This window comes from Montipora capricornis, chromosome 10 (assembly GCF_036669925.1).
Source record: "Montipora capricornis isolate CH-2021 chromosome 10, ASM3666992v2, whole genome shotgun sequence".
NCBI lineage: Eukaryota > Metazoa > Cnidaria > Anthozoa > Scleractinia > Acroporidae > Montipora > Montipora capricornis.
The window spans coordinates 49117722-49128199 of NC_090892.1; the positions used below are offsets into that span (position 1 = coordinate 49117722).

Genomic DNA, 10478 nt, shown 5'->3' on the forward strand with positions numbered 1-10478 from the left:
TTCCTCGACTGTAAGGCTCTTTCAAGGATACGGCTTCAGCATGTAGCTTGCCAAAGAAAACGCCTCGTCTGCTGTTATGACAAAAGGAACTGCCTTGCTAGCCCCGGGCAATGGGCAAGGAGGAGGTATGTTAAGCGGATTGTCTGGGCTGTGCAAAGCCTTCTTCAGTGAGCACCGTGCCCATGCGTGTCCGTCTGAGTTTCGCCCGTTGATGCCTACATCTGCATAGAGGCACTCGTAACTCGGTCCCGACATGATTAACGCAATAACACTTTCGTTCCCTTTGTAGTCGTTGAAATGGGAACCAGCATTTGGGGGCTTCTGGATCAAAATCCGTTTTCCGTCTATAGCACCAATGTTATTTGGAATATTTCACTTAGAGTAGAATAATGTTGCAATTTCGCGCCAGTTTTCTACGAGGTTGGGCGTTTTTAAGTGTTGGCTTCCCAAAACTTGGTAAATCGCGTCGCATACTCCCATTACAATCTGAGACACAGTACTCTTGCCAATCCGAAACTGAAAGGAAAGGGACTTGAACGTCTCTCCTGTTGCCAAGTATCTGATACCAAGGGCAAGTCTTTCGTTTGGCGCAATAGATGTCCTCATATGGGTCTTTTGCTTTGTTAAAAGGGGCCCCACAACCTCCACTAATGCTAGGAACTTGGCATGAGGCATCCTCATGTATTCGCCAAACCCAAGGGTGTCTTCCGCCGCTAATTCTCGAAACAGGCTATGATAGGCCCCCCAATTCCTCTTTTCGTTTTATCCACTCGCGAGTCCACACTCGTCGTTCGATAGTCGCAGGAAGGTCGTCGTCTAAAAGCTGCATCAAAATCAGCAACATGAACTTACGCTTTCTGGCAACTTCACGCACCGCCATCATGACTAGTCAATGGCGACGTTTAAAACGTTGCTTCCGTATTTATTGCATTCCAAAACAATGCAATTATCCATCTATTTTCGTCCAATTGTGTGTTTATCGCAAGTACGTAAGCATGGCAGTATTGTATTGCCTTTTCTTTGCTGTCTGTGATTGGTTAAGTCTGTAGTAAAGCTGCAGACGCGCGCTCTCGAGCTGTTCACACGATAAAAATCGTCGTTTTTGCAACATTCGTTGCTGTAACATGCCGCATAAAGGTTGACCAAATGAACTTTGGCGAGACACGATGCTGTAACACATAGGTGTGAAATCGTGTGGCACGAAGAACTCAGACAATAGGACACCTTGTGGGTACATGTGTCTGGAACACGCAATAACTGCAGTTGAAAGTGTGTGTGCGTAAATACGTTTTGTCCCTGCTGTGAGCTCCGAATAAAAGTGCCTGCTGCATTTCCTCTCGTATGTATGGAACGGGATTTGACTGCGGCTTCCTGTCCCCGGGACCTGTAATGGCTGCATTAGCGAATGTATGTGCGCAATTTGATGTTGTCCCTGCCGCGTGCGTCCGATACAGGCGCATGCTACAGCCCTCCTCATGTGAACGAAACAGTAATTTACCTCCGCTACAAGTCCCTGGGACATGTTCCCGCTGCTGTGCTTAATTGTCTGTGTTGGTTGTGATTTTTTACTCGCTGCATGTCCCCGGTACACATGCATGTAAAATGCCCCGTAGTGTGTGAGTAAAATGGATAGATGTCCCAGGGACATGCTTATGGCGCAGTTTGTTCTGTGTGTACATGTTGTGATTTGGTAGGTGCTTCGTGTCCCCGCTATAGGTTCCCGCTCTATGCCACGTTATATGTATGGAATATGAGTTTAAAACTGCTGCATGTTCCAGGGTCATGTAGCTGCAAAATGACCCCTAGTGTGCGAGCACCTTCAAATAAAGTTCCTTAACGCGAACAGGAAGGTCGCAGTGGGGCTTGTAAAGATAAGTTAACTGTACCATATTACAAATTGACTTTGCAAACCTTTGGAACCTTTCCTTTTTGTGCTGTAGCTCTTTTTAATGATTGAGATGTACATTGTAAAAGCATTGCTTTGGAGCATGTTTTGACTAATGAATTATTCCTTGCACCGGAGGTGCATGGTTGGCCTAGTGGTAAGAGCACTCCCCTCCCACCAATATCAGGGGCGGATCCAAACCGGTTTCCACCGTTTACGGAGCATGCTCAGTGTTCCTTATTAGTGCTACAGGGCTAGAAAACTAGACACTTGATAAAAGTTTCTTTCCTTTCTTCCATAACAAAAGGTGCTCTATTAAGAAGAAAGTGAGCCATTTTCCTTGCAACGATTGGGCTCATATCAGCACCTTGATCAGCTTTGTTATGGTAGATCAGTTCGAGTTGAAAAATACGTGTGTTGTTAACTAGTTGCTTTATTTTTTTTCTTTATTGTATTGTTAAATTCACTTTCCTTATTTAATTGAGGGCTCTATGTCAGAAAACGTGTGGTTAATACGTTTTCCCTCGTTAAAAAGGATAATGGTATTCTAATATTGTATCGTTTGAGGCCTGAAGTGGCCTGAAGTTAGCATTAGTAAAGAGTTTGGGTTGTTTCCGCAGACTGCATTTTGCACTAAACGAAACATTGTTTGGACAGCCAACAGTTTTATAAAAGATAAGTACGCAGTGTTGATTCTCAAGTGCTCCAACTGCAGCTGAATCGAGAGAACAGGGTCTGGAAATCTGGACCACTTTCCCCGCATTTGTCAACTTGGTATTCTCCACGTCATTTAATCAACAGCCGTACAAGTATATCGACGACTTGTATTTTCATGCGCAATCATTAGTATTTCTGTCAAAATAAGAAGACTTCCGTTAAAAGTACGTCAACCGGGGGCTCTCTTGGCTCAGCGACTCTGCGTACAGCTGTCCCCTCCACTCCAGAAATGCTCTTTTTTTTTTTCTTGAGCGGAGTGGGGCGGAGGTACCCTCGACTTGTTCTAACCCCTGAGACGCCCTCAACGAAGCAATGTACAACACCGCAGCAAGTTTCGTTTCTTAATGCACATTAAGGTAATTCCTTAGTATTGTATTGCGCATCCTTACTGCACACGATTTTCGCGTCATTAGCGCGCGCACACGAGCACGTGCGCATACAAAACGTAAAAGATTTCGCTCAAACTAAACCCGATAGCGAAATAAATGCTCCTTTTCTCTCAAACGAGCACGGTGACCCCCGATTTTTTTTTTTTTCAGGTATTTGCTTAGAACAGTCTAATAAAGAACATATTTGAAGAAGAAAAAAAGTTTGATAGTAGAACATGAATTTTTTTTGGAAAACAGTTCCGTACTGGGTGTATTTTACCCAAGGCGAGGACTTAAAGCTAACCACGGAACTGTCCCAAAAAGTGCACTGTTCCCACAACCACGGAATCAAAGTCGGCGTAAATGAAGCATTACTGCTTATGTAAATAAAAGAAGCTTTATTTTCAAAATAAAATTTTGTGTCTTTGAAGTAACCAAGACTTAATTCTGTATGAAGGTGATTCGAATTTTTAACGCGAAAACAGTAATAATACCCCATTTTAAGAGCCTGCTGACGCGTAAACAAGCACGGTGACCCCATTTTTTTTTTGCATTTTTTTAATGTTCATATCATGAATGTTAATTATGCCAAGTTTCCAAGAAAGTTTGATAGTGGAACAATTTCAAGGGAATTACCTTAAACCCAGACGCCTGTTCGTCTTTTCATGCAGCAACCTCGTCCCCAGGGTCTCTCTTCTCTTCTTTCCATTGTCGTTGAACAATGGAGGCAGAGAAGAGAGACCCTGGGAACGAGGTTGTTCATGCAGGTTTCTCATTTTTGACTTAGTAAGTCAACTGACCATGCTCGTCATTCAACCATTGGCGGCGAGGATGCAAAACACTGTTGACTATCCAAAAACGACAACGAAACAACGGGGTTCTCGTTTAAGACCAAAAGAAAAGCGCTTCCTGTATAACGTACGATCCCTAAACAAAACTTGAATTTTTGCTATAGTTTTCATTCTTGGAATGCATAGGAAAACCAAATCCAATCCTAAAGGAAGGATGTGAAAGATGTTTCTTTTCTCAATTCCGAAACGGCGGTGATTGTTTTACGATGCTATTCTTTTGCCTTTCCTTTCTGTTGCTTTACTTCATCTTACAGCCGTCTGATCAGTGCGAAGAAAAGTTGAAGCTCGTTGGATCGGCACTCACACTGCGTTAGTTTCTCCAAAACCGAAAGGCAAATCGTTTTTATTGTTGATGTATTTGAAACTGCCCTTAGAACTACTCCAATCCTTTTTTCTCGCGATCAGATTGTTACAACTGTTATGTATGTACTTGTGTAAATGGAAAATCTGTATTCAGCCAAAGATTATTCATTTCAGTATTATTCAAAGGATTCTGCGAAGTCGGAGATTTACTTGGATTGGCTAGAACTTTTGCCACATATAACGGAACTGCAACTAAACGTATCCGAACGGTCTGTACCATCCCTTTTACCCGAATTGAAAATGATCATGGCTAGTAATATTTCAAAGAGAGAAAAAAACATCTTACAAAGGGGTCGAGCTTTCAGAAGTTGAATCATCATTGTCAAAGAGGATCTACGACCTCTATTTTTATTATCTCAAAACTACCGAAAGAGGAAATGAAATTTGAAGAGCAATATTGTTGCAATGAACTCCCTCTATTCTGGGAAACTGTCTATTCAATCCCCTTCAACTAAGCTATTGATGCAAAATCGTGTGAATTCCAATGTAAATTTCTTTGTTGATTTTCTTTTTAAGATTGGGAAGAGAGAATCTCCACTAGTGGTAACAAAGGAAAAAATGACTGATCTCTTGTGTTGCAACCGTATTCTGGCGTTCAACAAAACCTGTTTTCGAAAACTATTAGTATGCAATTTCCGAGGGTGATTATTCACCGTTTGAAGATCCGCATAAATACAATCTCCTTATACTGCTTTCGAAACAGAAAATTTACAGCTGCAAGGTCTGTTTCTGTGTTTTTTTTGTACCCTTTGCTCTGTTTGTATGTAAGCGGTCGTGTGAAGTAAACATTCGCACATGAAAGTAACGGATATGAACAAAAAATGCCTTTTTGTGTGAAGTAGCGCAAGTGAATAGAATTGGTTAGCGTGTTGAAATAAACTAAACAGTCGTTTAGCTTTTGGCTTCTAACCGTGTTTCGTGCACGAATATTTGGATTTCTTTTCTAGTGAGAGGAAAGCCACATTTCACGCAATTGGTGTATTCATTCTTGTCCCAACCATTCAGTCCTCGTGGTACTCGCCAGAGGGTTGTGGACGCTAGGGGGTCATCTTTCTATTCATGGACAATTTGAGAGCGTTGTGATTCCCTTACACTTTCTTTTTCGATTATCTCAAGCGATCATGTATATCTAGTTGTCTGACCAATAACGCAAAAGCAAAATTTATCCACTAAAAAAACCGCCTATAAGGACGTATCCTTGGAATGCACAAACAGGTAACACAAACTGTCCAGTTATAGCGAACTACAACTACGGGTAAAGTTAGGAAAATGGGGAGAGATTACCAGAAAAATAATTCTGTAATTTAACTGGAAGTTATTTGTTAAAAAGACAGGAAGAGGTTGTCTCTTAGAATTTATGCTACTAAATTTGCAAATGGAAACAACGAGAGGGGCTATCAGGATACGGGATATTTAGGTAAAACACATATAGAAATAAGGGATATTTGGGAACAACGGGATGCGGGATATTAAAAAAACCAGACTGGCATTACAGAGGTACAAAACCACAGGAATTAACGGGATACAGGATACATAGGCCAACAATTAATAGGATACGAGATACTTAAATCCCCCCTCCCCTAATGGGGCCTCAACAATCAGCACAGCAACGCTATCAGAATTCAATTGTACTAAAGCTCTTTGAGGAATGTCAGGATAAAAAAGGTCAGACTTCTTTGGAATACTGACTGGAGATCGGCTACTTCATTCGTTTCCTTTGCTCTGTGTATAAAACAAAATAGTTGTTTAAGACTTTTTTTTCTAATTTTCTTTTCACGTTTTTGTGGTAGTGCAACACACTGTAACCGGGTTGTAAGAGTGTAAGACCGTGGTGTCAATAAGCCTGCAGCGCGTACATAAATCACTAAAAGAAACAGGTCTGTTGGAAGCGTGCTTGAGTTTCAACAAAATGAGCGCCAAAATCGGCAAGAATTTGTGTCACTGATTAATAATAAAGCAGCTGCCATTTCCAAAACGATGGAATTACCTTGGTGATAAATAACCTCGTATAGGAGAGTAAATTATTGACTTTGCAGAAACAATGGTCAACCTAAAGAGTTGGGCGATTGTGATCTTTGTGTTGAATTCGCACATTTTTCATCAAACGTTATAACACTTGAAAGAAAAAAAAAACAAACGAACAAAAACAAAAAGCCGGTACCTTGCCATCATTTTGACACAGAGGTACAATTCGTTTCGCGAGTAAACACGCAAGGTAACTTAATCACGGCGCCCGCTGAATTCGATGACACTTTCGATTTTGCGATGTACCAATCTCGACCCCAGAGCTCTTCTCTTGACCGAGGGAGAGAAGAGCTCTGGGGTACCCTGAAGCAAAGTGTCTTCTCATTGGTTTTCGTGAATAACAATCAAAAGCGTCTCTAATTGGTGCATACATGTTAGAACGAGGTGTGAGCAGGCGCCGTAAGGCTCAAATAGCCAATTCTTGGCTGTAAGAACCCTACGGTGTTACTGCACTACAACACGTACGCAATGCGTGCCTATTTTTTATTCCTGTACAAGAAGGAATGGATATATTTTTTGTTGTGGAATGTCATTGGCTTGACCTATCACATACCATTAAATTTGATGTAACTTAAGTTAAAGTGTCTACTAAAGTTAGGCCCATTCGGATGGGGTTAGTACTTGAATGGGAGACCACTGCGAAGTCCCCGCGAAGACGATCTCTAACTTTTTTAAACTATTTCATTTTTATTTTATTTGGCCGTTGAAGGCTATTTTTTTATTCTGTTGTTTGGGTTTGGTAATATCATTGACATGATCGACTTCCTCTGAAGTCCTTTCTAAATCGCTACTGTTAGTCAACTTCTTCCCCGGTTTGTGGGGCTTAATTCAATTTCCGCGGGTTATGCGGAAAACGAAAGACTACTACGAAGAAAAAAAAAAAAACAAAAAGAAAAATAAAAATAATAATAATAATAAAGGAATGGGCCTGAATTGTTACCGTGCCTGCCTGCGGCATCCCTGGGAAAAAAAAACAGTAATTTATACCAGTTCATGATGGTTGCCTGTTTGGGGAATGTGAAAAGGACTAAGGTGTGTTGTGTTTTTAGTCTTCTCCCATAAGTGAGTGTGCGGCAAGAGAGCGTCCTCAGCGCAAGGTTTAGCGTTTAACACCTAGAAGGCATGCGATAATCAAAGCCCAATCACGTGCCTGAACACCGCATTCAAGTGGTTTACTTCGAGCCTACAATCATCTGAAAAAAACTGACATATGACGTTGGGGAGGGGCAACAAGACAGTAGATTGTGATATAGAATGACAGATAATTTTCTCATTGATATGATGGGAACTTTCGAGATCAGAGAGAGTAATGAAATCTAGACACGGCGTTGAAAGACCTAAAGAAGGCTGCAAAGTACTACTTGTCAACACAATACAGCTTTTAAGATGTTTTTTTGCGATCAAAAGAAATCGTGGAAGGTCGTACAGCTCGAGTCAGGCGCAAGCTTTGTGGGATGTCCCCGTTACGTGCAGAAAACGAGGAAGTACGGAAAAACAGATTCAAAGCCTGCATAATGATCACCCAGGAAATGAGCCGCTCTGAGAACTCATGTGACAATTCCTTAACTTACCAAGAGGAACAGCATCACGTCACGACGGACATCGGTTGATCGAACGAACCTATAAACAGGATGCGGAAGCCACTTGGAGCAAGCGGTAAGGGCAATGCAGAAGAAAACTCATCTCGAGCTCCCTGGATATGGCAAGGCCCTTTATAGTCATCTGTCATCTTCTAAATGGAAGGCAATTCGATACTGAACCAACTGAGCCAACTGTGCTGGGACCACATATGCGCAAACTGAGCCACCGCGCACCAGTGGCTCAGTTGATTGAGCACCGGGCTGCCTTGCGGGAGGCCGTGAGTTTGCCTCCGGCCGGACCAACACTCAGGGTCTTTAAACAACTGAGGAGAACGTGCAGCATTTGTAATTACATCTGCAAATGGTTAGACTCAAGGACGATAAACCGTAGGCCCTGAGCGTCACAATCCTTCAATGTTCATAACTCCGTGTGAACCCACGCACTATTCGCAAGGAGTTCCCGGTGTTGTGGTCTCTCCTCGTTTGTTATCATGGTTGGGAGGGTACCTGCTCGGAGATAATTGCTACACCAAGCTACTCTAAAATCCGGGGGCAAATTAAGTTGGTAGCCTCTTTCAGTTAAGGTTTTTTTAACCTTAAATTTACTTTGTAGCATATATATGAATATTGATGAATTTGACTTTTTTAGCTATCTCGCTCAGCCCAAACTTTCCTACCGTCAATTCAGATGAATAACCACGATAATTCTTAGCGGCTGCCAGCAGCGCATGAATATGCTGATGTCCGATCTCACCAATAGATCAATTGCTTGTAAAGCGCATTTGACTGTGTAAATAGAAAATGCGCTATATAAATTCATTACCATTACCACGTCACCCGTACCTGCAGATTACGCATCGGCAGTGTGTGGAATTGCCTAACATCCATGCGTCAAACACTGCTTGTGATATTTCATTGCCTTTTCCAAGTGGAATTGCCCAGAACAGTCGGCTCTCGACTGTACTTTTGACATGATGCATTTACAAAGTAATGATAATGATAACCATCATAATCATCGTCGTATCATCATCATAATATTATTATTATTATTGTCATAATAACTTTACAAAAAATGAAAGTACTTCAAAGTATCACAGACGTATAATTTTATCATCGCAAATAAATGAGTTACTATAATCCAGAAACTCCGCTCAGGAGGGGGTACTCAATCAAGTATAACTCGCTTCGCCGGGGTTACCAGCCAGTTTGATTGTTTAAAGTTCTTTCTTCTTGTACCACTTCCACTAACATATTTTTCCTATAAATCATTAAACAGAACACTTAGGGGCAATTCATCCTACCTTTTTGTTAGAACACCGTAAACGATATCCTTGAGACTAACATTAACGTGAACATCGGTTGATTCCTCATGCAACTGAAAAATTTATATGTGCTTAACAATAAAAGGAGTAGTATCTTGATAAGCAATGGAAACTCAGCCTTACTCTTCCAAGGCATTATCTCACAATGCGCCTGTCATATTGAAACTTCCAGGCGCGTGGGTGTGCGTGTGTAGCATTTCTTCGGTGTATTTTGTGTGTAGATAAAGGTAGTTAACGAAGTAAAGATGACCAAGTAACAATACGATATGTCAAAAGCGTAAACAGACTAATTTTGCTTTAAAGTATACAGTCTTTTACTTGTTGCAATTGATTTACCTTTCTGTCTCTACCAAGGTTTATTGGAAAACTTGCGCGAGGGGCCCAGATGAAAATTGCTATTGTACCCATGGATTAGTGACGGATTTGAATTAGAGAGAAAAGAAACGCGCCTTTTCCCTTTGGATATGTCGAGTCTACTCATTCCAGAGGGAGGCTTGTTGGGTTTCTTATAAAACCTTACAAACGACTAATTTTGCTTACGCATATTTCACCCAAAAACGTCGGATCTATTCTCCTCTAACGGAAAAGCAACCAGAGAATAGGCTTCCAGTAGCGTCTTAGATAAGAATGTCGAGATTCTAATTAAGATCTTTTGTCAGAGACGCGCGATATGCCGTTTGCAAGGTCAGTAACAGAATAATTATACCAAACGTCGGAGAGACAAAGAACTTGAGATAAGTGACAAAAACAACTGCACCTTGGGCCTCTGCTAGTTCGAATTTCAGTAAGAGTAATGCCTTACGCGTAGAGTTTAGTTTTGTTTCCCTGAATGTCAAGTCAAAAGACATTTCCTTGAAACATAAAACACCCTAAATCTCTGTAGGGCACAAGGCCAGCCTTTCTCTAGTGCATGAACTGTTGAATCCTATTTCTAACTGCCTAGTTTGATCGACAACTATGACTTAACAAAACAACGAGAAACCGAATTCTTTTACAAATCCCAGAACCATGACCATCTGTAAGATGCTAGCAGATCCTCGCAATCTTTGTCATTTCATTAGATCAGAATTTAAGAGACACATTTAAGCGATTAAGCAACCTTCATGAAGAGCAACTGCGCAGTCTGTAAATCTTGAATATTTCCAATGCAGAGTTCTCAGAGACCAAATCTACCATCTCGAACGAAGTTTGGCCAGGGATTATCATGACGACTCGGGAAAACTCGAAAAAGAAACGTTGAGCATACCAGGTTACAAATGACTTGAAAAGTGTCTTTTTTTCAATCACTGGGGGGCAGGGATAGCGCGAGATTTCGAAGTAGGCGATCACTTAGCTAAATGCAAACTACGTGACGTAGGTACGCTATG

The 10478-nt window shown here is 41.4% G+C and overlaps 1 long non-coding RNA gene and 1 pseudogene across 1 annotated transcript in view; both read right to left on the reverse strand.

The window, feature by feature from the left end:
* LOC138018911 (uncharacterized) overlaps nt 1–911 on the reverse strand; it is a 1453-nt pseudogene extending 542 nt beyond the window's left edge.
* The window catches only part of LOC138018491 (uncharacterized), an 18062-nt gene extending 9485 nt beyond the window's left edge, over nt 1–8577 (reverse strand). The window contains exon 1 of the long non-coding RNA XR_011126035.1: nt 8467–8577. This is a non-coding gene — a long non-coding RNA (uncharacterized lncRNA). The remainder of the gene's footprint in view (nt 1–8466) is intronic.
* Between the last annotated feature and the right edge of the window lie 1901 nt (nt 8578–10478).